Raw genomic sequence first — 23,875 nt, 5'->3', positions numbered from 1 at the left:
CAGCTCCTCCAACCACCAATCAGATTCTGGACTTTCTGGGGGTTTTTTCATCTCTTCTGGCCTTAGTATTACCTGACATTTTACCCTCCGACACCAAAACTGTTATCAGAGAAAGGTTTAATGTTAATTTATAAGCACCTTACAATCTCTGATATCTGGTAACTGCTGCTTTATTTCGATTCATTTTTTTTCTATAGCACCAATTCACAACATCTCAAGGCAATTTACAGTTTACCAGATCATAAAATCAAATGGATTTAAAGTTTTCTATTAAATGAAAACCAGCTGATTGCATCGACTCATTGACTCTTCAGCAATCCCTCACACTAAGCATGCTTGTAGCGACAGTGGAGAGAAAAAACCCCCTTTGAACAGGAAGAAACCTCCAGCAGAACCAGGCTCAGTGTGAGCGGAGTGAGAAGCAGAGATACAAAGATGATACAAAGTAACAAAGAGAAGAGGTTTTGTGGCTTTGGATGTAATCAATGAGAGCTGTTCCACATCCACCGCTACTCCTCTGCATGCCACCATCCACGTACGTCTTCTCTGTCCATCGCTGTCGAAATACGGAGCCGAGCTATTTTTTTTTCCCGTCCGGCCAGGTCAAGATCAGTGATTGCAGTCGCACCAAACAGGAAAAAGAACGGCAAGAAGATCCGGTTTGTCAAATTTAAAATATAGTAACAACAGATCCATAACTAGAAATTAGAGCAAATTCTTATATATTTCCAAAAACTAAGAGCGTTTAATTAAATGACTGGATGCAAACTATTGGTACTTCAGGAAGCAGATTTCTCCTCTCCATCAAAATATTTATTTTATACTGAGAGGCTTAAACGTTCAATCAAATCCATTCAAATATTCTAAGAGCGCCTCTCACAACCTCAAAAGAAACTTCTTATTTTAGGCATGGATGAAGAGATGCTGAGTTTGGAAGCAGAGAACAAACATAGTTCATCCAAAACATGTATAATGCTAGTTATCGCTGTCACAAAACACACAACAAAAAGAAAATATTTAGGCAGAAACTGAGCAAATGCTGGATGCTGATTTTCTTTAATGCTTCATATTAAAATAAGCATTAACAGGGTTCATGCAGGAATGAGTAACTCTAATATAATGCTTTTTAATGCTCTATTAATGCTATTGGTAATAATTTTAATGCCATCAACAAGTACCATGTACACAAGTTATTAGTGTACATGAAAAATGAAGGAGCTGTATATATATATATATATATATACACACTAGGGATGCACGATATTGGGATTTTGGCCGATATCCGATATGCCGATATTTTAAAACTCATGTAGCCGATAACCGATATCGATACCGATGTTAAAGCTGGACAAAAATAAGTAGTCATTGAAAATAGCACTTTTGTTATCCATTTCTGACACTTTGAAAAATAATAAACTCAAATATATTTTCATATGCTGATATCAAATTGATTTTTAAAAACGCGGCATCGATCTATTTTACTTTCAAAATCTGGTGAAATTTCATCGTTCTGTTACAAACTCTCGTGATGTTTTGCAAATTCTTGTGAGATTTTGTTAGTAAAATAGATCGATACCGCGTCAATATATCAACATATAAAAATATGGCAACATTTGGTGAATTTTCGGGGGATTTCGTAGCATAACGATGACATATAGCAATATTTCATTAGTAAAAGAGATTGATATGGGGTTTTTAAATGGCAATATATCAGCATAGGAAGATATTGGGATATTTTAATGTATCAATATTTTTTCCCTCGTCTTTAGAAGTTTTTAAGTCTGTAAAAAAGAAGTTTTTGAGGAAGAAGAAGAAGTAGTTTTTTTTTTTTTTTAGACTTTAGAAACTCAGAAGGTGATCAAATATCGGGTTAAATATCGGTGGGGTGGCCGATGTCCGATATTCAGTTTTAAGGCCGATACCGATAGGGGGCCGATTATATCATGCATCCCTAATATATATATATATATATATATATATATATATATATATATATATATATATATATATATATATATATATATATATATATATATATATATAAATATATAAATAAACACAAAATCCATCATCTTTACCTTTGACAGGCTTACATTTTCCCATTCTCTCGCTTTTTCTCCGCCTCAAGCTTCTTTCCTGAAGTACGGCTTTATGATCAACTGCAAGCAGTTCTGCGCAAATCAATCGCAATATATCTTACAAAATTGTTTTAAGAAACATTTTTTTTTTAAATAAATCATTTCAGATGCAATGATAATCACATTTAATTAGTGTCAATTAAGGCCTTAATTTAGAAAAATACCAATTTAATGACTTTTAAATATTTGTAATGATCCGCGGAAACCCTAGTTCGTTTCCGCATGTTTTGCTGCTTTGAATTTAATAATATAGCGCATTCTCTCCTCAAACTCAGAGGAAGTCGGAGCAGAGCAAACCGGGAGGATGTAGGCTTTGTTTTGCGCAGATGGTCTGGAGCACAGCGGGGCAGGGCGGTGATGGAGGATGTGGGATTTCGGGGTTAAATATTCAAAAGAGTTGTAGGTATTAACTGTTTTGGCAGTAATCAGTAAGTCGGACTGAAAGTTGCTGCTACTCCTCGCCCGGAATTTCTGGGTATGTGAAAATTTAAATACTAGAAGGAGTTGCCTCATTCATGCTCACATAATCCTCCTGCTGCAGCCAGGTTTCTGTGAGGCAACATAAGTCAATGTGATTATCACAAATCAAGTCATTAACTAGCAAACTTTTTGAAGAAAGAGATTTTATGTTAAATAAACCACATTTAATCATTTTAACTTTTCCCCCTATTGGAGTAAAAAAAAAAAAAATTTAATTATCACGATTTACTTCTTTGAGATTGTTTTCTAATTTATTAGATTTTGGTCGTGGGCAAGACACTGTCTGGATGGAGTAATGAGTGGGTAACAGTAGACAAGCTGCAGAGAGGTGTGGAAAACTACAACTCTGCTTCCTGGTCTTTACTAACTCTGTTTGTCTGACGCTAAAAGTTAAATTAAATCTAATAATGATTAGTGAATGCCGATGAAATGTGGGTCAATTTTTTATTTTCCCTCGACTCAAACAGGTGAGACCTTTTACCAATTTATTCAATTATTTAGAATCAGTAAATAAACCTCCGTTATCTTGTTTTGAGATCAGTTTTTGCAGTTTAATATAGTAATGAAGTACTTTGATCTGGTTTCTCCATGAAAGCACACCTGGAGGATCGGATTTATCATTCGGTTCGGTCGTGTGCTTTTGTTTTAATTTCTGCGACGCAGAACAATCCTCACTTTAGATGTGATGGAATTGGACACGATAACGTGTCGTGTAGCTCTAACTAATTCATGATGATGGGGTGAAGAACAGAGCCGTGGCTCCCCTGTTTCCCATCAGCAGCCGTCTCCTCCGTTGTTTTCAATAACACCAAATGCTTACAGATCTCCAGATTAACTTGCCCGCTGCTTCCTGGCTCGGTTTAAGCTCCTTCTTTGGTAGCGCTGCCATCCGAGAAAACACCAGCTGAGAAATGAGGAGAATGAGCTCCTTATCGAGGTTATTTCAGTCGTTTTCCTGACATTTGAATAGTTTTTTTTTTCTGTTCCTCTCTTGTTGGAACAGGCAAAATGAATCGGTCCCAATGCCAGCCAAGACAGGTTTTCGATTAGAGACTTTTCACACAGTCTCTGTTTATCAGCAGAGCATCTGAACTTTTCTCCAAGTCAAGAAAGGAGATTTCAGAGAGGCTGTCTGCTGGACGTCAGCGTTTAAAACCAGCTGTTTCTGCTCCGTGCTCAACAGCGGGCCGCTATTAAAGAGTCTTCATAGCTCTGTTGGTCCCTGTAGCTCTTAGATGTCTGTGTGCAAAGGATCTGATGGTTAATAATACAGCTTTAGACTCCGCCTACTCTCTGTAACCCAGCAGACCCAGTAGGTCCCGCAGTGTTTGGTGTTTTTTTACTGATGGCGGCACGCTAAAAAAGAGGCCTTGGGTATCAGAGCTGGTGTGGCATTTCTGGCAGAAAAAACGACCAGAAAATGTTCATTTTAAACAGCAAGGATGTCATCAGATGTTCCAGACCATCGCTGCAACGTTCCACTATTCGGGGATGTGAGGAAAGGCTCTACTGATACTGAGACCAAATATTAAGCCATTAATGCAATTCAATTTATTTCTACACTGCAAAAACTATCTAAAAATGAGAAAAAAGTTCTTAAATTAAGTGTATTTATCATTAATTTGAGCAGGTAAATAAGATAATTTGCCAATGGAGTGAATATTTTTAGTCTTAAAATAAGATAATTAGATAATATTCACTTGAAATAAGACAATGCAATTGTGTTTTCTTATTTTAAATGTAAATTGTCTTGTTCCATTGGCAAAGTGTCTCAGTTACCTCCTCAATTCAAGAAAAAATGACTTATTTAGATTTCAATTTAGCTCCAATTCACAACACATCATCTTAAGGCTCTTTAATGAGAAATCAGATCATCCAGGTTAACTTTTTCTATCCAAGGAAAACCAGCAGATTCAATCCATTCATTAATTTTGGAGAAATCTTTCCTCCTGGTTCAATCAGAACCAGAACCAGGCACAGTGTGAGCGGCTTGCCGAGTCGTTTGCCTTTTTGTTTGGCACGGTCACGTCGGATCTAATAAGCCAAAACTACTCTCTGGTGAGAGAGATTCGGTATGGCAGGGATAGCGGCTCGACCCATGTTTGACAAACCCGCATTAACCCGTTAATTTGAGTGAGAAAGCGGCTTCAATGAGGCTAAAGAAGAAAAAAATCCACACAAAACAGTTGAATAAAACTGTAAGGAACATGCAATGCATTTGCAAGTTTCCTTTCTCACAAAAAAAAATGTAGAAATAGTTTTGCAGCAGTTTTTCTTACCGGTTTTCCAAACAATGCAGAAACGGACATGTGCTCCAGGATATGCGCATAAATTTTGATAGAGGCTGTGTCTGAACGTCCACCTTAATAACTTTATAGGGTCCCTATTTACGCCAGTTTAGATGAATGTCCGAACTACTGCAGAGGTCATGGATTAGCGGACTGCGGACTGGAGCCAGACTCAGCTCCTGGCTAATTCGGACACAACCTGATTTATAAATCCTGCTTGTTGTCCGACGATGGTGTCTAAATTCACTTGCTCCTCTTCTCCTGTTAATACGGTAAAGCCCTGGGGAGCGTCCGGCTCCAGGCTGCACGTGATCCAAATGAGCCAATGAGCTGTCAGTCTGGGTTGCTGCTGCTGCTACTTTTAGACACAGCAGGCAAACCTGTGGCAAGCCGGGCGATGGGAAAGAAGGAGAAGACCATGAGAAAAAGAGAGCAGAGAAAGTGTGGACTGCTGGAAGAACTGCGGTGAACTGGTGAAAGAAAAGTGAAATGGCGTGCTCAAAGATGACCCTGCACATTTAGAGGATGTTTGGCTCAACCTGCTGCTGTGAAGCAGGATTCTCCACCATGAACAGAATCAACAATAAATCTGGATCCAGGCTCAAAATGAGCTCCTTGATATGTGCTTGAGAATGGCTTAGTCTCCGGTTAAACCCAGGTTTAAAGCCTTGCAGGGCAGCCTAAAGCCCACTGACAACATTAAGACAGAAAAAAGAAAGAAAATAATAAACGTTCAGTTCAGGGGTTTGAGAAAATATGGGAATCAGGAAATTATCTATATACCAAACTGAACGATTGTTGTTCTCTAGTTAAAAAAACACTTTAGATTTTCAGATTATAATCACAAATGTCTCCGGACCTTTCCTGGTTGATGATTATATTTATTCAGACCCCACTGAGTTTTAATTGGTTACCGCCGGTCTGGTGGATGAAAAAGTAGTGGACTCGATATTTCCCACAATGCAACTTGAAAAGTAACTGCAACACACACGCAGACGACCTGGTTTCTGAGAGCATAAACCAGGCTTTAGGTGTTATGGCTGACATTCGGACACACCTCAGTCTGGAAAGACGCCCAGTCTTGATTTCCACTGGAAAGCTTTTGGTCCTGTTCTCTCTGCTGGTTCCAGAGGTGATTCATTGTGTTCCCTAGGGATGTAAATAATTTTGTATCGATGCATCAATCCAACAGCCGACGATCCGATGCATCGACACGTCCGCAAGATAATCGATTCATGTTTTTTTTTTCCTCCGGTCTATTTTTATCCATTTGCTCCTGGGCGTAATTCTCCCTCCCATGCTGCGGTGGCGCTAAACCTATTTTGCCCTCCTACCTCGCTTCCTGGTTATACTCTTACAGCAGTGTGTCGCAGTGAGGTTGATGCAGACATTTTAGATTTATGCTCAATATTGAAGCATCGTCTGTGCTACACGCTGTGGGTCTAGATACGGCCGAGGCGGCGAGGAAGTGGGGGCGAGTTTAGTCCGACGACGGAGGGACATGAGGGCCAAAAAGAGCGGAGATCCAGGTGGAAAAAGGGTCCCAGCGTTCTCGCGCACCTCGCTCTTCTAGCGGGTCGAACTTCACGAGTTGTTTTTATTTGTTGTTGTTTCTCAAATAAAATGCATAACGATATTACAGCTTTTATTGATTTATTTCAAATTTGAAACATTGTCTAGCCTGTAAGGTAAAAAGAACCAATTAATCGAATCGTATCGTGGTGTATTCTTGAGTATCGAAAATAATCAAATCGTTGGGTCAGGAAATCGATACTGAATCGAAACGCCATGATGGATGTGATTTACACCCCTAGTGGAGACAAGCTAGCCTGTAAATACCATTAGTTGGAACCTTCATGAGATTTCAGATTTAAACCACAGCTTGTAAACATGGCCGCCTTCACGCCTCGGTGATCTGCAACCTGGTTGGACAATCCGATAACCATCCAGGTTCTGCCTTCAGGTCTCTGCCTCTAGCTGCATGAGCTGTTATTAAAGAAAATGAACACACTATGGTTTTTATTCTGAGCCATAACTAGTTTGGACTCCCTCACGGTTGCCTCATGCTGTTACCATGACGATTGAAACAATAAGGCCTGCCTCTCAGCTGTGTGTTTGTTTCTCACCAGCTGGTCATGCTTCAGAGATGAGATCTACTTCTAGATTGAAGTTTTTTTTTTTTTCAACCGACATCTACCAAACACTGAGTTTTATTCTTTATAGATGTTGAATCTGCTTCTGTTTTTCATCTGTAAGTGGAACTAGTGTCCACAGCGTATTGTGTGTTTTGCATAAAAGCACTCGGCTTTGCGTGGGAAACTAAAATCTAGCCAGCAGCCTTTTACAGAGGGTGTCGTAATCTCTAGAGAAGTGATCGAAACGCTCCCGCCCCTCACCTGTGGAGGGAAACAGGCAGACCGTAAATGACCCACTGCTTCGAAACTTCTCTGATTTAAAAAGGTGCAACAAATGTGAGTTTATCCGCCTGTTGGGTCTTGTTTTTATCTTTAGCTGAGTCACTAATTAGACAGAGCCTTTGCCATGCAGACGATGATGGATCGTTGAATGTTATGCAACTTTTTTCCCCATAAGAACTCTGATTTATGTAAGGAACCAAGACTGGTTTACTGAATGATTTAAGCTGAGCTCAGAATTGAGCTCTCTCTGTCAGAGCTTCTTACATAATGGTCTGATTCTTTAGCTAAAAATGATAAAGTAACAAGTTGTAGTTTTGTATATATTATAATAACAAACAGCTATTTAGAAGGTTTAGTAGTTTTTTGGGAGAATGAATAAATAGAAATTCTACAAAAAAACAACATTAAAAGAACCAGTAACATGTTTTTAGATCAATAGTTTTTCCCTCATAAAAAAACAGGTTTGTTTACATAATTTTCTGCAGATATCAACATCCAGACAATCCATATTTCTTCTTTAAGATACCAACTCATGTCATGTAGCAAACATTTTACAATAAATTGTCTTTTTATCAAAAAATCATTTAATACTTGCAGCTCTAATCAACTTTTATTTTACTGGCAATGGTTGACGTTAAGGATTTTTACCACTTGCCCAAAGGGCAAGTGACTTTCCCATTTCATTTGACGTAATGAGCATTTTTTAATGTATGACCACTGTACAGAAGACTGCCATATGATAGAAATATTTACACTGTGCGCATACAGTTATTATTATTATTATTTTCCTAATCCCTGACTGATCATTTTTAATCTAGCGTGTATTATAGTGTAGATTAACTTCGTCATCCAGCTGCTGCTCTGCAGAATTCTCTCCCCAAGAGCTGAATCACTAGCCTCGTGAGACCATCCTGATCTCGCGAGCTTTCAAGGTTTCCCTTGCAGATCAGTCTGGAGACTCTCCGTTAAAGAAAATTTGGAGCCGTTCACCAAACGAACGTCCAATCAGCGTTGGCTTTGAGGCGGGTTGAGGTGTGACGCAGCGAGAAGCGCGACAGTTCAGTCTAAAGAACATGGCGGCTTCAGCCGATGAAACTAGCGTTAGCGTGGCTATCGAGCAAGTTTTATCGGAATTACAGAGTATTTCTTCACTGAAAGAAGAGCAAAACACTGCTCTGGAGGCTTTTCTCAGAGGAAAAGATGTTTTTGCTCTTCTCCCGACTGGTTTCGGCAAGAGTTTGATCTATCAATTGGCTCCTCTTCGTCGTCGGTCTGTTAGTACGTCATATGCTTCGTTGATCTGATTGGTTTATTTGGCCCGTCTATCACCAACATAGGCCAATCAGCTAACCAGTATTTTCTCCCCTTCCCAAAATTACTTCAACGGAAGGTTTCCAGATGGATATGCGGGGCAAATCCATCTGGCGGAGTCAGGTTACTGAATCACGCCATCTAGCGGAAAATCATGCGAAAATGTGTACAAAACAACAAAAATGGCGCCGACAACGCTTGTGGGTCGTTTTCAGCGAATGTCGGTGATTTTAGAGTAATTTCGAGTTATAAATATATATATTTTTTACAATCATTGCAATTGCCCGGCGGGCAAATGCAATGAAATTTTTACTCCGTACTACTTACCCCGGGAGATCGGGCGATGGTTGACATCGAGCCTTGACTGGATTCTCAGCAAAATGTGTGTTAAAGGTTGCAAACCCCTGACTTAAGCTGTACATAGCTGAAGCTTCCAAGAAATACTGTATTTTGCTGTATTTTGCTATCGTTTGTTAAGGTACAGAACTCTGTTTAATCTGATATGTTTGAAGAATTATCTGCTAACTACAACACTTTCTGTAACATCTTGTTCATTGTTATCGTGATAAGAATTTAGATTTATCGTCCCAATTATAGCGTCAGAATGTTGTTGTTTTTTTTCACTTATTTTCATCATCATAAATGTAAAATCTTCTCCAGATAGAGGATGAATGGGTGGCACCAGAGATGCTACTAGTAGAGCGTACTGAGACATGGCTAACTGCACAACTAATAACACTCTTGGTTTAGTTCTACAAATTATTAATCTAGTCCAGTGCTGGATGTTAACCATTGCCTGATCGCCCGGGGCAAGTAGGTTTTATTGTCGGGAGAGTACAAATTTAGCATAAAAAAATTATTTATCACTCAAAATTACTTTAAAATCACCAACATTCGCTGAAAACGACCCACAAGCGTTGCCGGCGCCATCTTTGTTGTTTTGTACACGTTTTCGCATGATTTGAAAAAGCCGCGTGATTTTTCGCTAGATGGCGTGATTCAGTTCTTGGGGAGAGAACTCTGCAGAGCAGCAGCTGGATGATGAATTTAATTTATACTATAATACATGCTAGATTAAAAATGATCAGTCAGGGATTAGGAAAATAATAACTGTATGCACACAGTGTAAATATTTCTATCATATGGCAGTCTTCTGTAGGTCATACATTAAAAAATGTTCATACATTTTTTTCTCTTAGACATTGGAGAGGTGCATTTAAATGTTATAGAGCTAAACATGTTAAATTGGTGAGTAGTAGTGGTGTAAGTTTTTAACCTGTCAAGTTTTTTTTCATTATCTGACGCATGCAGATACACACCAGGAACCTGGAAACTTAAAAAATACTGAATTACAAAAAACATTTAAAAAACAAACATGTTTCATTGATATATATACAAAAATGAATATTAGGAGCTATATTTATCAAACATTATACTGGGCAAGTACAAATTGTTTCTGGGCAAATTAAATGTGAAAGTCACTTGCCCTGTAGTCCCATTTTTTGAAATTGTGGATTCTGATAATCAGATGTTATAACACAGGGTTTTCGCAACATGTAATTGATCATGGCATTCCACCACCGCAAAATAAAAGCCGCCACACCTTCAGAATGAATAAAGACGTTGATAAAACTAAAAGCCGTTTTAAACTAGCCTTTGGAAACCATGCCGAGTACAGAGCTGGAGCACGGTAACCAAGATCCTTGTTGGAATTTTCTCATATTAGAAGTTGGGCTGCAGAATTTTTGTACTAATTTTCTGTGATATTTGTTGCTAAAAGCAGCAAACTTTCAATAGAAGATCAACCTGTAGTGATGATGTAAAATAAGCAGCATTTTGAAAATAATTCATTTGGTTTATTATCTGAGCTCCATGTTTGAAATGAACCCAAAGAGCTGTTTGCAAGATTAACTCTGCTGTAATACAATTCAATAAACTCTATTTCTATAGCGCCAATTCACAACACGTCATCTCAGGTCACTTTCCAGTTCACCAGATCATCCAGTCAGATTGATTCAAAGTTTTCTATCTAAGGAAAACCAGCTGATTGCATCGACTCATTGACTCTTCAGCAATCCCTCACACTAAGCATGCTTGTAGCGACAGTGGAGAGGAAAAACTCCCTTTGAACAGGAAGAAACCTCCAGCAGAACCAGGCTCAGTGTGAGCGGCCATCTGCTGAGGCCCACTGGGGTTCAAGGAGACAGAAGCAGAGATAGAAATTAGATAAAAAAATGGAGATATATAGAAATAGAATAAAGCAGAATGAAAAAGGGGTCCCTATGTCCTCCAGCAGTCTAAATCTATAGCAGCATAACTATAGAGGATAACCTGAGCTACTTTTAACTATAAGCTTTACAGTGCAGGTTGAAAAATAAACTATTAAAAACATGGATCTGTTAATAAATGTTATATTAATGGGGAGTAACCCGGCTGCTGAAGGATGGGCTAATCCCTGGTGTAGTTTAGAAAGCAGAGATTTTAACAGTAATTTAACCTCCCTACATTTCCTAAAAGTAAATATAAACAATCAGAAAGTGAATCTAATATGAAATGGTAAACCTGCTCACACGCAGCTTAATATAGAGTCGGTAAGTTCACCAAGAACCTGCAGAACTTGTACATTTTCTCTCCATCCTGGCGTTGGAGCCTGGCTGCTCAACACTCTCACCCACCCACACACACACATGTAGTGTGGAGGTCTGTCTGTAGAGCTGCTGATCAGCTGGCTGCGGCTAACAGTGCAACAGGAACTGACGCCGCCACATCCTGTCTTACATCAGAAACAGACCTGGCGTCGTCAATGGCAACGTTGCGAAATAGAAAAACAAACCGTTTGAGTTCGAAGCCGAGCTCTGATCGGGCCCCACCTCATCAATCCTGCAGTGTCACACGTTGAAGGAGTATCGGAGCAACGGCAACTCTGAGAACTTTTAGTTCGCGGGAACGCGTCGGGTTAAGTCGCTCCTCCCTCTGGGCTCTTCTTACCATTTGGTTTCCCTCCTTTCATCTGCCGGTCCACTCCAACTCTTCTTTCTCCTGTAAAACTGTTTCATTAACCTAGTTTCTGTTTAATTTATTTTTATAGTTCACACATACAAATAAGAAATGAATCTATGAATCTAAACCTATGGTGATATATATCATGTATCGCGATAATAGCCCTAATATATCATGATATCTTACACCTACTTTAAGGTGCTGTTTGGGAAGCAGGAAGGAGAACCTTTGCATGCAGCTGACTGCTGGCTCTGTCCTTCAGCTGGTCAGACTCTGTGTCGGCCTTCAAACAGCAGATCAGCTTTAATGTAAGGTGTTATGCAAAGCTTGGTTTTTCTCTCCGTCTGTTGGTAGGGTTAGCAAGATTAGGGGGAAAAAAAAAGCTTTGGATGATGGATTGTTTTAGCCCAACTCAGAGGTTTTGATGGTGGTTCGTATCACGATCAGTTAATAGAGCCCTGATTTTAAGATGGAATGATCTCACACTATTTCTTATTGACTGGAACGGCAGAGAATCGGAGCCATGTGAGCACTAATGGAGCTGTTTCACACACAGTTGGTTCTGCTTTGGATCTGGCCGTTTGCCTCTCTGGGCTGATTTCACTGCTCAGTTATGTAACATAAGCAGAAGTATAAGAGAGAGAGAGAGAGAGAGAGTTGTTTGCGTCATGGTCTTTTTCTTCTCTTTGACAGTGAAAGAACAACCTTTTTAGAAACTAAACCCAAAAACTCGGCTCTGCTTTTATCCTCTGGGTCCTAAAAAGCTCGGCTTACTGGTAAATTTCAGAGGTCAGCGGGTCAGCAGTGGTTTAAGTGTCCGTGGTTGATCCTCCTCCACGCCAGCCTGTAATTAGACTCTGATGGGAAAGTCCTCCTCTGTGTGCTGATCCTTGGATACTCCGACTTTCAAAGGCTGTTTAATCCGTTCTGTTGTTTCAGTGGGAAGCTGCTCGTTCTCTAAACGTGTAGAAAGTGAGTTTTTCACCAATCATAGCCGTTCTACAATCACACCCACATCTTATCAATCCTGAGCTATCTCTATAGTTCTGCTGCTATAGGCTTAGACTGCTGGAGGACATAGGGACCCCTTTTTCATCATTCTATCTCTATTCTCCCACTCTGCAGAATCTGTTAGTTCAATCTCTAACGTTCTGCTCTCTCTGCTTTTTCTCATAGTAGCTTCATCTGGTCTGTTGAAGCATTCAAGGATGAATTCAAAGAGACAGAAGCACACATAGAAAAAGAAGCATAGATATAAAAGGCAACTGTCAACCAGCTCCACAGGCGGCCCCGTCCAGGAAACACACAGCCAGGCAGACGAGCTCCGAGCCAGCTCCCATGTCAGAGGATGAAGAGAGCACATCCAGTTAGTCACAGTCAGAGAAACAGGACTACACTGGAAAACAGGCCAAGCTCCAACATCTAGAAACAAAGGTGTTGATGGCAGCAGCACAGCTGATATTTCTCTCCAGGATGGAGTCACAGCCAAACAGGAACAGACCAGATGAAGCTACTATGAGAAAAAGCAGAGAGAGCAGAACGTTAGAGATTGAACTAACAGATTCTGCAGAGTGGGAGAATAGAGATAGAATGAAGCAGAATGATGAAAAAGGGGTCCCTATGTCCTCCAGCAGTCTAAGCCTATAGCAGCAGAACTATAGAGATAGCTCAGGATAACCTGAGCCACTCTAACTAGAAGCTTTATCAAAAAGGAAAAATAACTGAAGGATGTTTATTTTAGCCTTTATTTTTTTAAATATATATTTTTTGAAGCTTTTTTGATACACATCGAAAAACAGAGAAAATAAAGAATAGAAAAAATTCATGTATACATGAAATGTAACCATATTTTAAACAGGTTAGTCATGAGCAGGGATGCACAATATATCCACATTAATATCTGTATCAGCTTATGTTGTCCATTTTTATATATAAACTATGTCTTCTCTATTATACCTTAAAGTTTTTGTGTCGAGCTGCATCCATTAATATTTAATCTAACAGGAAATTAGTAAATGAATATTTCTAAATAAACCAACATTTGGAATTTGGAAAGAAATTTGTTGCACATTTTAAATTGCAAATGGCAAATAAACTTGTAGATATATACAATATGCTTACATATAGATGTAATAATATATAAAAAGTTAAAGTTTTTAATCCTAAATGGAAAATGTTTATTTTTTATTGTTTATTTTTCTTAATTAAAGTAGTAAATAGGTTATTCTCTCTGCAAATGGCATATTTTAGAGTCGGAGTACCATTGTTCCAAGTTGGGGGTTCTGAAATATTTCAGCCTGTGACCTAAAAAATAACAATGCAACAGACTGGAGACCCCCTTAAAATGCATAGAATTACTCATGGCTACATAGATCTGTACATATATAGGTAAATAAAGATAATTTCAATATTATTATTTTATTCTTTATTTTAAAAGTATTATTTAAAATGATTTGATGGCGTATTATTATTAATTCCTAAGTTAAATTAAAGGTTGCAATAACTCATAGGTTTGTTTTGTTTAACCAGTTGTTGTAAGCAGGGTGGATCTTCTGTAGAGGTCTGTCTTGCACCGAATTCTTTAAAGCCTCTGACTGAAGACACTCTGTTTTGTAAAAAACTTCTCAATAGGAGCTCACTGTTCAGTTATCCATATTAATGTTACTCTATTCATTAATACATTTATTTTTATTTGAAATATTTAATTTTTAAATTTATCATTTTAAACATGCTTTTAATTATTTAATGTGACATTGATTATTTATTTGCGGATTTTAAAATTAAATATATTTAATTAAAATTAAATTGTGTATTAGATACATAATATAAGTAATATTTATCTTTATAGAAATGTACTTTTTGGTATATAAAATTATTAAATTAATCATTTAAACATTTTCTTTAAGACTTTAAGTATTTTATTGATATTTTTTACGCATATTATAAAAATAAATATCTTACATCTCGCTTTTGGAACCCCTGCTCTAACTATTCGTTAGATTTCTACATTTTTTACTATTTTAATATCCAATTAATCCTGATTGAATTGAGTAGAGCTAAAACGATTGAAGGAACCGTTTCATAGAAACATCTGAAGCTGCATCTGCTGTTTTCTTCTTCCATCCAGTGCTGCTGAAAACCCCATCAGCCTCTAAACGTTGACCGGAGCTAAGGTGGAAATGTCTGGGATCATTGTGGAAGTCGCCTCTTTGCTCCGTTTCCGTCACCTGTCCTGCGTCTTTTTGAGATTTCCAGTCTTTAGAGACAGAATAGAAACCAGGCAGCTGCAAACTGAATGAGAAGGAGGCGATGGAGGGCCAGCTCCGGCTTTCAGAGCATTCTTCCTCTGTGAAACGGCTCCTTCCTTTAGAGGTGGGGGTGGGATCTCTGTGTTGGCATCATGACATGATGGTTCCTCCCATTCGCAGAGCCTTGTTGGGCTGTCAGAGCCCTGCTGTCTGAAATAATGGGAGACCCAGTTGGAGACTGGATGGACCGATCCTGTGCTCTCATTCCAGTGCCGCATACCTTTCCCATGATTCCCTCCTTCAGTCAATCTGCCCTTTCATTTATCAGCTTCCAGGCAATGAGGGAGTCTGTTAGAGATGGTTAAGCTGCACCGTGTGCGTACTACTAGCCAAACCGTCTGCAGACTCGTTCTTAATAAGTTCTTTAGGACCAAAATCACTGCAGACATTGACATGTATGTTGGCATGTTGGATGCCACTTTTAATCTCTGATGTTAAAATAAGATCAAAGCCACAGTTTCCTCTTTTAACCCACACACTGCAAGAAATCTAAATCTAAATACGTTCTTTTTCAGCAAGGAATAATCAATGGATCATTATTTATACCTAAAACTAATACGTTCTCGTTGATTTTATTAATTTAGTGTTAATCAGTAAAATATTGTTCATCGCTATCATTGGGAGCGGCCATTTTTGCCCAAATATAGTAGCCCCTCCCTCCTGCCATCTTCCGGCAGTGACGTCACGGTGCGGTAAGCCTAGCGCCATTCTCCCGCTTTACAAGCTAAATCAATGGGAACTACTAGACACATCTGCAATCAACAACAATTATTGAAGATTTCCAGAGGACTTCACCATTGAAATTCACCAGAGCTATAGTGAAACTGACAATGCCCACGTGCATGGCAGCTGGATGCTGGAATACATCGGGTAAAGGTGAAAAAAAAAAAGAGTTATTTCTCCTTTCTGATTCCTGATCCTCCACGGACGGGTTGGTCGTTGGATCGCCAACTTGAAGAGGGAGGATTTGCCATCGAACTTCTGGCCAGAGAAAAAACACGTAATATGTAGCCAACATTTGGAAGAAGAATGTTTTCAAGATGACTTGGATAATAGCGCGTTGTGACAAACACCAGATACAGCACTGGGACTTGATCAACAGCCGATACCTACGGTGGCCCTGAAGTGCAAACTGCAACTACAAATCTAAAAGCGTGACTACATTAAGGAAATCGCAACTACATAAAGCAAAGTACAACTACATTAAGGAAAACGTAACTACATAAAGCAAAGCGCAACTACATTAAGGAAAACCTAACTACATAAAGCAAAGCGCAACTACATTAAAGAAAACGCAACTACATAAAGCAAAGCGCAACTACATTAAGGAAAACGTAACTACATAAAGCAAAGCGCAACTACATTAAGGAAAACAAAACTACATAAAGCAAAGCGCAACTACATTGAGAAAAACGCAACTACATAAAGCAAAGCGCAACTACATTAAGGAAAACGCAACTACATAAAGCAAAGCGCAACTACATTAAGGAAAACGCAACTACATAAAGCAAAGCGCAACTACATTAAGAAAAACACAACTACATAAAGCAAAGCACAACTACATTAAGGAAAACAAAACTACATAAAGCAAAGCGCAACTACATTAAGGAAAACACAACTTCATGAAGCAAAGCGCAACTACATTGAGAAAAACAAAACTATATAAAGCAAAGCGCAACTACATTGAGAAAAACGCAACTACATAAAACAAAGCGCAACTACATTAAGGAAAGCGCAACTACATTAAGGAAAGCGCAACTACATTAAGGAAAGCGCAACTACATTAAGGAAAGCGCACCTACATTAAGGAAAGCGCAACTACATTAAGGAATGCGCAACTACATTAAGGAAAGCGCAACTACATTAAGGAAATCGCAACTACATAAAGCAAAGCGCAACTACATTAAGGAAATCGCAACTACATTAAGGAAATCGCAACTACATAAAGCAACGCGCAACTACATAAAGCAAAGCGCAACTACATAAAGCAAAGCGCAACTACATAAAGCAAAGCGCAACTACATAAAGCAAAGCGCAACTACATAAAGCAAAGCGCAACTACATAAAGCAAAGCGCAACTACATAAAGCAAAGCGCAACTACATAAAGCAAAGCGCAACTACATAAAGCAAAGCGCAACTACATAAAGCAAAGCGCAACTACATAAAGCAAAGCGCAACTACATAAAGCAAAGCGCAACTACATAAAGCAAAGCGCAACAACATAAAGCAAAGCGCAACTACATAAAGCAAAGCGCAACTACATTAAGGAAATTGCAACTACATTAAGGAAATTGCAACTACATTAAGGAAATTGCAACTACATTAAGGAAATTGCAACTACATTAAGGAAATTGCAACTACATTAAGGAAATTGCAACTACATTAAGGAAATTGCAACTACATTAAGGAAATTGCAACTACATTAAGGAAATTGCAACTACATTAAGGAAATTGCAACTACATAAAGCAAAGCGCAACTACATAAAGCAAAGCGCAACTACATTAAGGAAATCGCAACTACATAAAGCAAAGCGCAACTACATTAGGAAAAACACAATTACATTAACCTACCGGAAAAGGTAGGTACCAGTGGGAAACATGAGACATCGCTGATCGGACGACGGCGCCGTTTGACCCTTGAACCGGAAGTCATTCTGCCTGCTGCGGCTTTTAAAAACATGGATATCGTCGGCGCCCCAAACATAGCTGCCGTTATCCAGGAATATTTTGAATCAGGACATACTTACGAGGTGATACTGGATATGCTCAAGACTAATCACGAAATTTCAGTTAGTATCCATGTTTTCAAAAGCCGCAGCAGGCAGAATGACTTCCGGTTCAAGGGTCAAACGGTCCCGTCGTCCAATCAGTGATGTCTCATGTTTCCCACTGGTACCTACCTTTTCCGGTAGGTTAATGTAATTGTGTTTTCCCTGAATGTAGTTGCGCTTTGCTTTATGTAGTTGCGATTTCCTTAATGTAGTTGCGCTTTGCTTTATGTAGTTGCGATTTCCTTAATATAGTTACGCTTTGCTTAATGTAGTTGCGATTTCCTTAATGTAGTTGCGCTTTGCTTTATGTAGTTGCGATTTCCTTAATATAGTTACGCTTTGCTTAATGTAGTTGCGCTTTGCTTAATGTAGTTGCGATTTCCTTAATGTAGTTGCGATTTCCTTAATGTAGTTGCGCTTTTAGATTTGTAGTTGCAGTTTGCACTTCAGGGCCACAGTAGATACCGCACCGTGACGTCACAAACCAGTAGGTGGCAGCAGTGTTCTTCTTTGACAAACATGGATGCCTCCAGTAAAGCACATTCAAATGAAAATTACTCTGAATTAAAAACACTTATTTATTAAACAGTATATAATAATTTCATATTTAAAGAACTTTCTGAAGTTGTAATTCTGAGTATGAGTGGACTAATCCTTTAAACTCCACATCACAGAGGAGGATCCTCTCAGGTTCTAGATCACCACAACAATCTGACTCAGCCTCATCGGAAACAACAATTCCCATTAAGTGATTTTAAATTATTCGGCCCATTCACCAGGAGCGATCACAAGTCCTATCAGCATCGAACCTCCACCATCAGCAGGAAGAGGCGGACGTCCGTCGATGGCAGACAGCCCATTGGCTGTTTATTGATTGCTGCTGGAAAGCAGGGAAGGCTGCAGGAGGTTAAGCTCTTTGTTACAGACCCCATGGGGGCTCCATCAAGGAGATCTAAAGGGAAAACTGCTAAATCTTTCGCCTTAAACTGAGCATCGTTCCCTGATATCTGGAAGCACAGAGATTTTTTTATCTTTATATTTTATTTTATTTTACCTTCCAGGCCTTTTTTATGCCTAATTTAAAACATTCATAAAAAAAATACATCAACTACATAATAAACTGTAGCAAAAAAACAAGGAAAATCACTCAACAGAAACATCTGATTGTATATTTATGTCAAGCAGAAGAAAAAGGGGGATAAAATGAGGAGTGATGATGGGGTTTATGGAGCAGAAAGAAGAGAAAGGATTAAATTATCAGGCCTAGCTGGAATAAGCATGGTCAGAGTGGACCTGCAGCCCAGCGTTTGCAGGTCGGTCAATGTCTGTTTGGGCTTATTGGGGGATACTCTGTGTTTAGAGGCTGTTTGAGGGGCAGAGCAGCCTGATTTCACCCACTGTCCCATAGCTGGAGGGGAGCTGCCTGAACAATAGGTGGGGGTGGATGTTATGGCCGCTTTGCACAGTGAAAAAAGAAAGGGGAAACAGTCTGTAGTGTCTGTATACACTGCAAAAACTATCTAGAAATAAGTAAAAATGTCTTAAATTAAGAGTATTTACCCTTAATTTCAGCAGGTAAATAGGATGATTTGCCAATGGATGAATTTAATACTCTTAAAATAAGATAATTAGACAATAATTTTTAATGTAAATGTTCTTGTTCCAAAGTGTCTCACAAAAACATGATTTTTTTTAAAGAAAAATGCTTCTTTAAAATTCCCCAAAAAAAATTTTAGATCAATTTCTACTTTTTTTTTTTTAAATATAATTATGCACAAGAGACACCTTTTTTATTTAGCATTTTATTTAGCATTGTGTGTTTTTGCTTTGTTTCCCATTTGGTTGCCGGGATCTTAAAGGAAAAGTACAAAAGGAAACATTGTCAGTTTCACTATAGCTCTGGTGAATTTTAATGGTGAAGTCCTCTGGAAATCTTCAATAATTGTTGTTGATTGCAGATGTGTCTAGTAGTTCCCATTGATTTAGCTTGTAAAGCGGGGAGAATGGCGCTAGGCTTACCGCACCGTGACGTCACTGCTGGAAGACGGCAGGAGAGAGGGGTTACTATATTTGGGCAAAAATGGCCGCTCCCAGACTGATATATGCAGCGCCATTACTGTAGTTGAGGCAGTCACAGTGGAAGACGTGGACTGACTCAAACCACAAACAACACAGATACCAAAATAACTACCATATTTTCTGTAGTATAGAGCTCACCTTATTATAAGCCGTGCCCACTACATTTTTTGAAGAAAAAAAAAAGGAAACTTGCATATATAAGCCTCATCGCTGTTTATAATCCGCTGATATCTACTGAACTGTTTCCAACCAAACCTGTAGGGGGAGCTCTACATAAAGCCCCTGGAGTAGGGATGAAGAAGAATGCTAGCTCCCGTTAGCTTGTTAGCTCACATTAAGAGCTTCTACTGAAAGATGGAGCTTCATCAGCTCTTTATTTCAGCTCTGCAGGATTTGATCCCAGTCTCTTCTTTGGTTCGGCAGCTTTAATGCAGCAAATAAACGTCAGAATGTGAGAATTCAGGACATTTATTCTCCGTCGTACCTGCTGCTAGCATGTTCTGGTGTTAAATGGAAATTAGTCCCTTATTCTTTCAATTCCAACTTTGACTTCCCCCTGTGGCTGTTAGGAAAAATCCACAGAAAAGCTGCAGCTTCTTATAAACCCCATGGTTCAAAGCTTGGGGAAAAAGTAGTGACTTATAGTCTGGAAAATACGGTAAATTATTATTTCCTCTGATGGACATTTTGCGTCCCTTGTTTTTTTTTTTTTTTTTTTTATCCATTTTAATTAGGGGGGATTTCAGTATATAGTGAAATTCGGAATATCGTGATAACATCGTATCATGACCAAAATATCACAACACTCATGCCAATACTCACCCCTAGTTATCAGGTGGAACAAATTTAGTCTAATAAACCATTAAGCAACAATTAATCACTTCCACTATTGTTCGTTTTTTTTTTTTTTTTTTTTTATTTATCCCCACCGAAAGGGTCGCTAGAAGAGCGAGACCAAATGTTGTTTGTTTATTTTCTTTCTTGATTTCACACTTGAAACACAGCAGGTTATAAACCTGTGGAAAACACCAAAGTTGTGCCATACATTAGATGCCATGTTCAGATATTTACATAAATAACTAATACAAATTCACTGCAATATCAATGAGAAATTCATATAAATACACATAAATGCATCCATAAGCTATAAACTCTTATTTAGACACACACCATAAAGCGTCAGTAACTACTGTATAAAGATCTGCAGCTTGTATAAATAATTCATATAAATACAATTCCTCATTAAAGCATAGCCAACAATATCTATAAATACAAACAATAGAATGCACAACAGCAGACACTACACTTAATCCATTTCATTACATACAAACACCAGAGCTACCACTGCAAAAAGCAGCTTAAAATAACAACAACAGGAGCCCATTTACTAATGCTAGGTGAGTGAACCACATCTCCCATCATGCATTACAGGAAACAACTACGACTTCGGCCCGACTACAACACCCAGAGTGCACCGCGAATCAGGAAGTAAGCGCATAGCGTCAAACGCGCTTCGTTTCAAAAGTTTGTACCGTCAACTCAGACTAATAAACTTTAACAGTAATCGGCGGATTAAAACAATGCACTCGCCAAGCGACCACAGTGAAAAAGTTATAAACATCCGACCAGTTAAAGGGCAACAACAGTCGATCAAGCAGTTTAAAACAACCAGCGAGAGAATATTAAAACCCAGCACCTTACCGGTGATGTGCATCGCTCTTCCAGCCATGCAATTGGATTTTGTCTCTGTGCGTGCACGCTCCTGTTTATCTACGCATCACTAGGAACACTACATCCAACGGCAAGCCAGCACACCAAACCAGGTGAGTGCCACCTCCCACCTAATCAGCTGTGCTGCGTTACACCTGATCACCCGTGAGTTGACGTTGTTTACTCACCACCAAATGACAGTGCACAAAACACCTCCCACTTGACTGAATGATCGCAAGATCCAATGAAGTCACAAATTTTACAATTAATTAATTTCTCTTTCAGAGTCCTTCAAAGCTCTTTCAAGGGGTGTTTTTTTTTTTTTTTTTTTTCTTCTTCCCGGGCATGATGCATGTTTGCGGCTCTTCATGATGTACAACTTTGATGGCATAGTGGCAGCGTTCGGCGTTCACCACTATGTAATGCACAAGTGTATGTAATGTGCATGTGTATGCGTGTGTGTGTGCGCATGTGCTGAACATAGTGGCAGCGTTCAGCGTACACCACTACGTCAGATTGAGGCTGAGGACAGAGGGTTTTGATCCTCCACTGGAAGAAGGACCACAAGTCTCCTTACATCCCTCTTGATCACAGTCGTGGGCAAAGGAGAGCAGCTCTTCTTGCAGCTGCCCGACTGTGATGCAGGGATGCCAGTGCAAGTCGTGATGTCAGCATCCCGGACGATCCCCTTGTTGTCAGGGTAGACAGACAGAATTCTGCCCAGGCGGAACTGACCTCTCAGAGCATTTGGGTCAGCTACCCAGACGAGATCGCCGACTCTGATGTTTCTCTCTGACCGGTGCCACTTCTGACGAACGAAGAGATTTGGGCCAGCAAGCTCCCTCCATTTGGCCCAGAAGCGATCTACCCCGATTTGGATAGCTCGCAACCGCCGCCAGGAATGAGTCTCCAGGTCGAGACCGGTGGTATCTTCCCCCAGCGATGCTCGACCCAGGATGAGGGAGTTTGGTGTCAAGTACTCGATGGAGTCCTCCTGCTCTTGAGCTCTGGCATCAATTGGCCGTTCGTTGGTTAAGTTGGCTGCCTGGTAGAGGAGGGTTTGTAGTTCTCCCCATGTAAAGGACCCTGTGATCCCACCGAGGTTCGTGAGCGCCCTCTTCAGAAGCTTCACGGCAGCCTCTGTAGCTCCATTCCTGTGTGGCGCATCTGCCGGGTGGAACTCCCACTTCCACTCGGTTCCATGTTTTGCAGCCACATTTTCCATGGATAGAGTCTGCAGGCACTCCAGGCGCTTGTAGAACTGCTGTAGGGCTGGTTTGGCGCCGATGAAGTTTGTTCCCCGGTCAGACCAGAGTTTCCTTGGATGCCCCCTCAGGGCGACAAAGCGAGTGTATGCCAGGAGGAAGCTTTCCGCTGACTGGTCATCAGTAAGGTCCGCATGGACCGCTCTGGAGACCATGCAGCAGTAAACAATCCCCCACACTTTCTTTGAAGTCCTTCTTTTCACACTATCCTTAACCTCGAAGGGGCCAAAGAGGTCAAGGGTGGTGAACTCGAAAGGGCAAGCTCTCTGGGTGCGTTCTAGGGGTAGGTCGCTCATGACTTGCTGGCATAGTTTGGCTCTTTGCTTTACACCTGATCACCCGTGAGTTGACGTTGTTTACTCACCACCAAATGACAGTGCACAAAACAACTATTTATTTACATCCCTACTCTATACCATTTCTGATACCATGGGGATAAAAAGAGAAACACTTAGAAAATATTTCTAATAACATAATAAACTCCCTTTTTTTTCATCTCAACATGGCGCTTGCTTTCTCAACAGAATCACATATGCTGGTCAAATAAGTCTCCAAATAAACGCAGCCAGAGTTAATGATTTCAAACCTCTCTGCAGAAACGATTCATTTCAAAATGTACAAAAAAATCCTTTGTTATAACTCTAGGTTCTTTCATGTTGGCATTTTGATCCCAACTGTCACAGGAGGAAAGTATCCTGGGTTGATGAGTTTTTCATAAAAGCCTGTTTCACAGATATAAAATGTCTAATTTTTTATTTTTTTTCAAATTCAGTATTAAAAAACAGTACAAATTCATTTCTGGATTGCTTTTTCACCAAAACTTTCACTTTCAAAATGTGTTATTTACGGGGTGCCACTTCTAAAGTAAGCAGTCGAAAATAAGGAGCAATACTTATGGTTAATTAACGTGTATTAAGACAAAAATAAGAGGGGGGTTATTTTATTTTTCCAAGTCATTTTTTCACCGTCATTCATTCATTTATAAAAATCTTACTTTGTTAAATAAATATTTAGTTTGTAATTTAAATATCTAGTTTGTTAAATAAATATTTAGTTTGCAAATTAAATATTTTGTTTATGTAAATATTCAAATATTTAGTTTGCTAT

At 39.4% G+C, this 23,875-nt stretch overlaps 1 protein-coding gene across 1 annotated transcript in view; it reads left to right on the top strand.

Moving 5' to 3' along the window:
• lrch4 (leucine-rich repeats and calponin homology (CH) domain containing 4) overlaps window positions 1-23,875 on the top strand; it is a 78,568-nt gene that overhangs the window by 24,888 nt on the left and 29,805 nt on the right. The gene's annotated exons all lie outside the window — the stretch shown is intronic.

Source organism: Cyprinodon tularosa, unplaced genomic scaffold, assembly GCF_016077235.1.
Source record: "Cyprinodon tularosa strain WSP-4 unplaced genomic scaffold, ASM1607723v1 ctg427, whole genome shotgun sequence".
Classification (NCBI taxonomy): Eukaryota; Metazoa; Chordata; class Actinopteri; order Cyprinodontiformes; family Cyprinodontidae; genus Cyprinodon; species Cyprinodon tularosa.
This window is presented reverse-complemented; position numbering and strand designations above follow the sequence as displayed.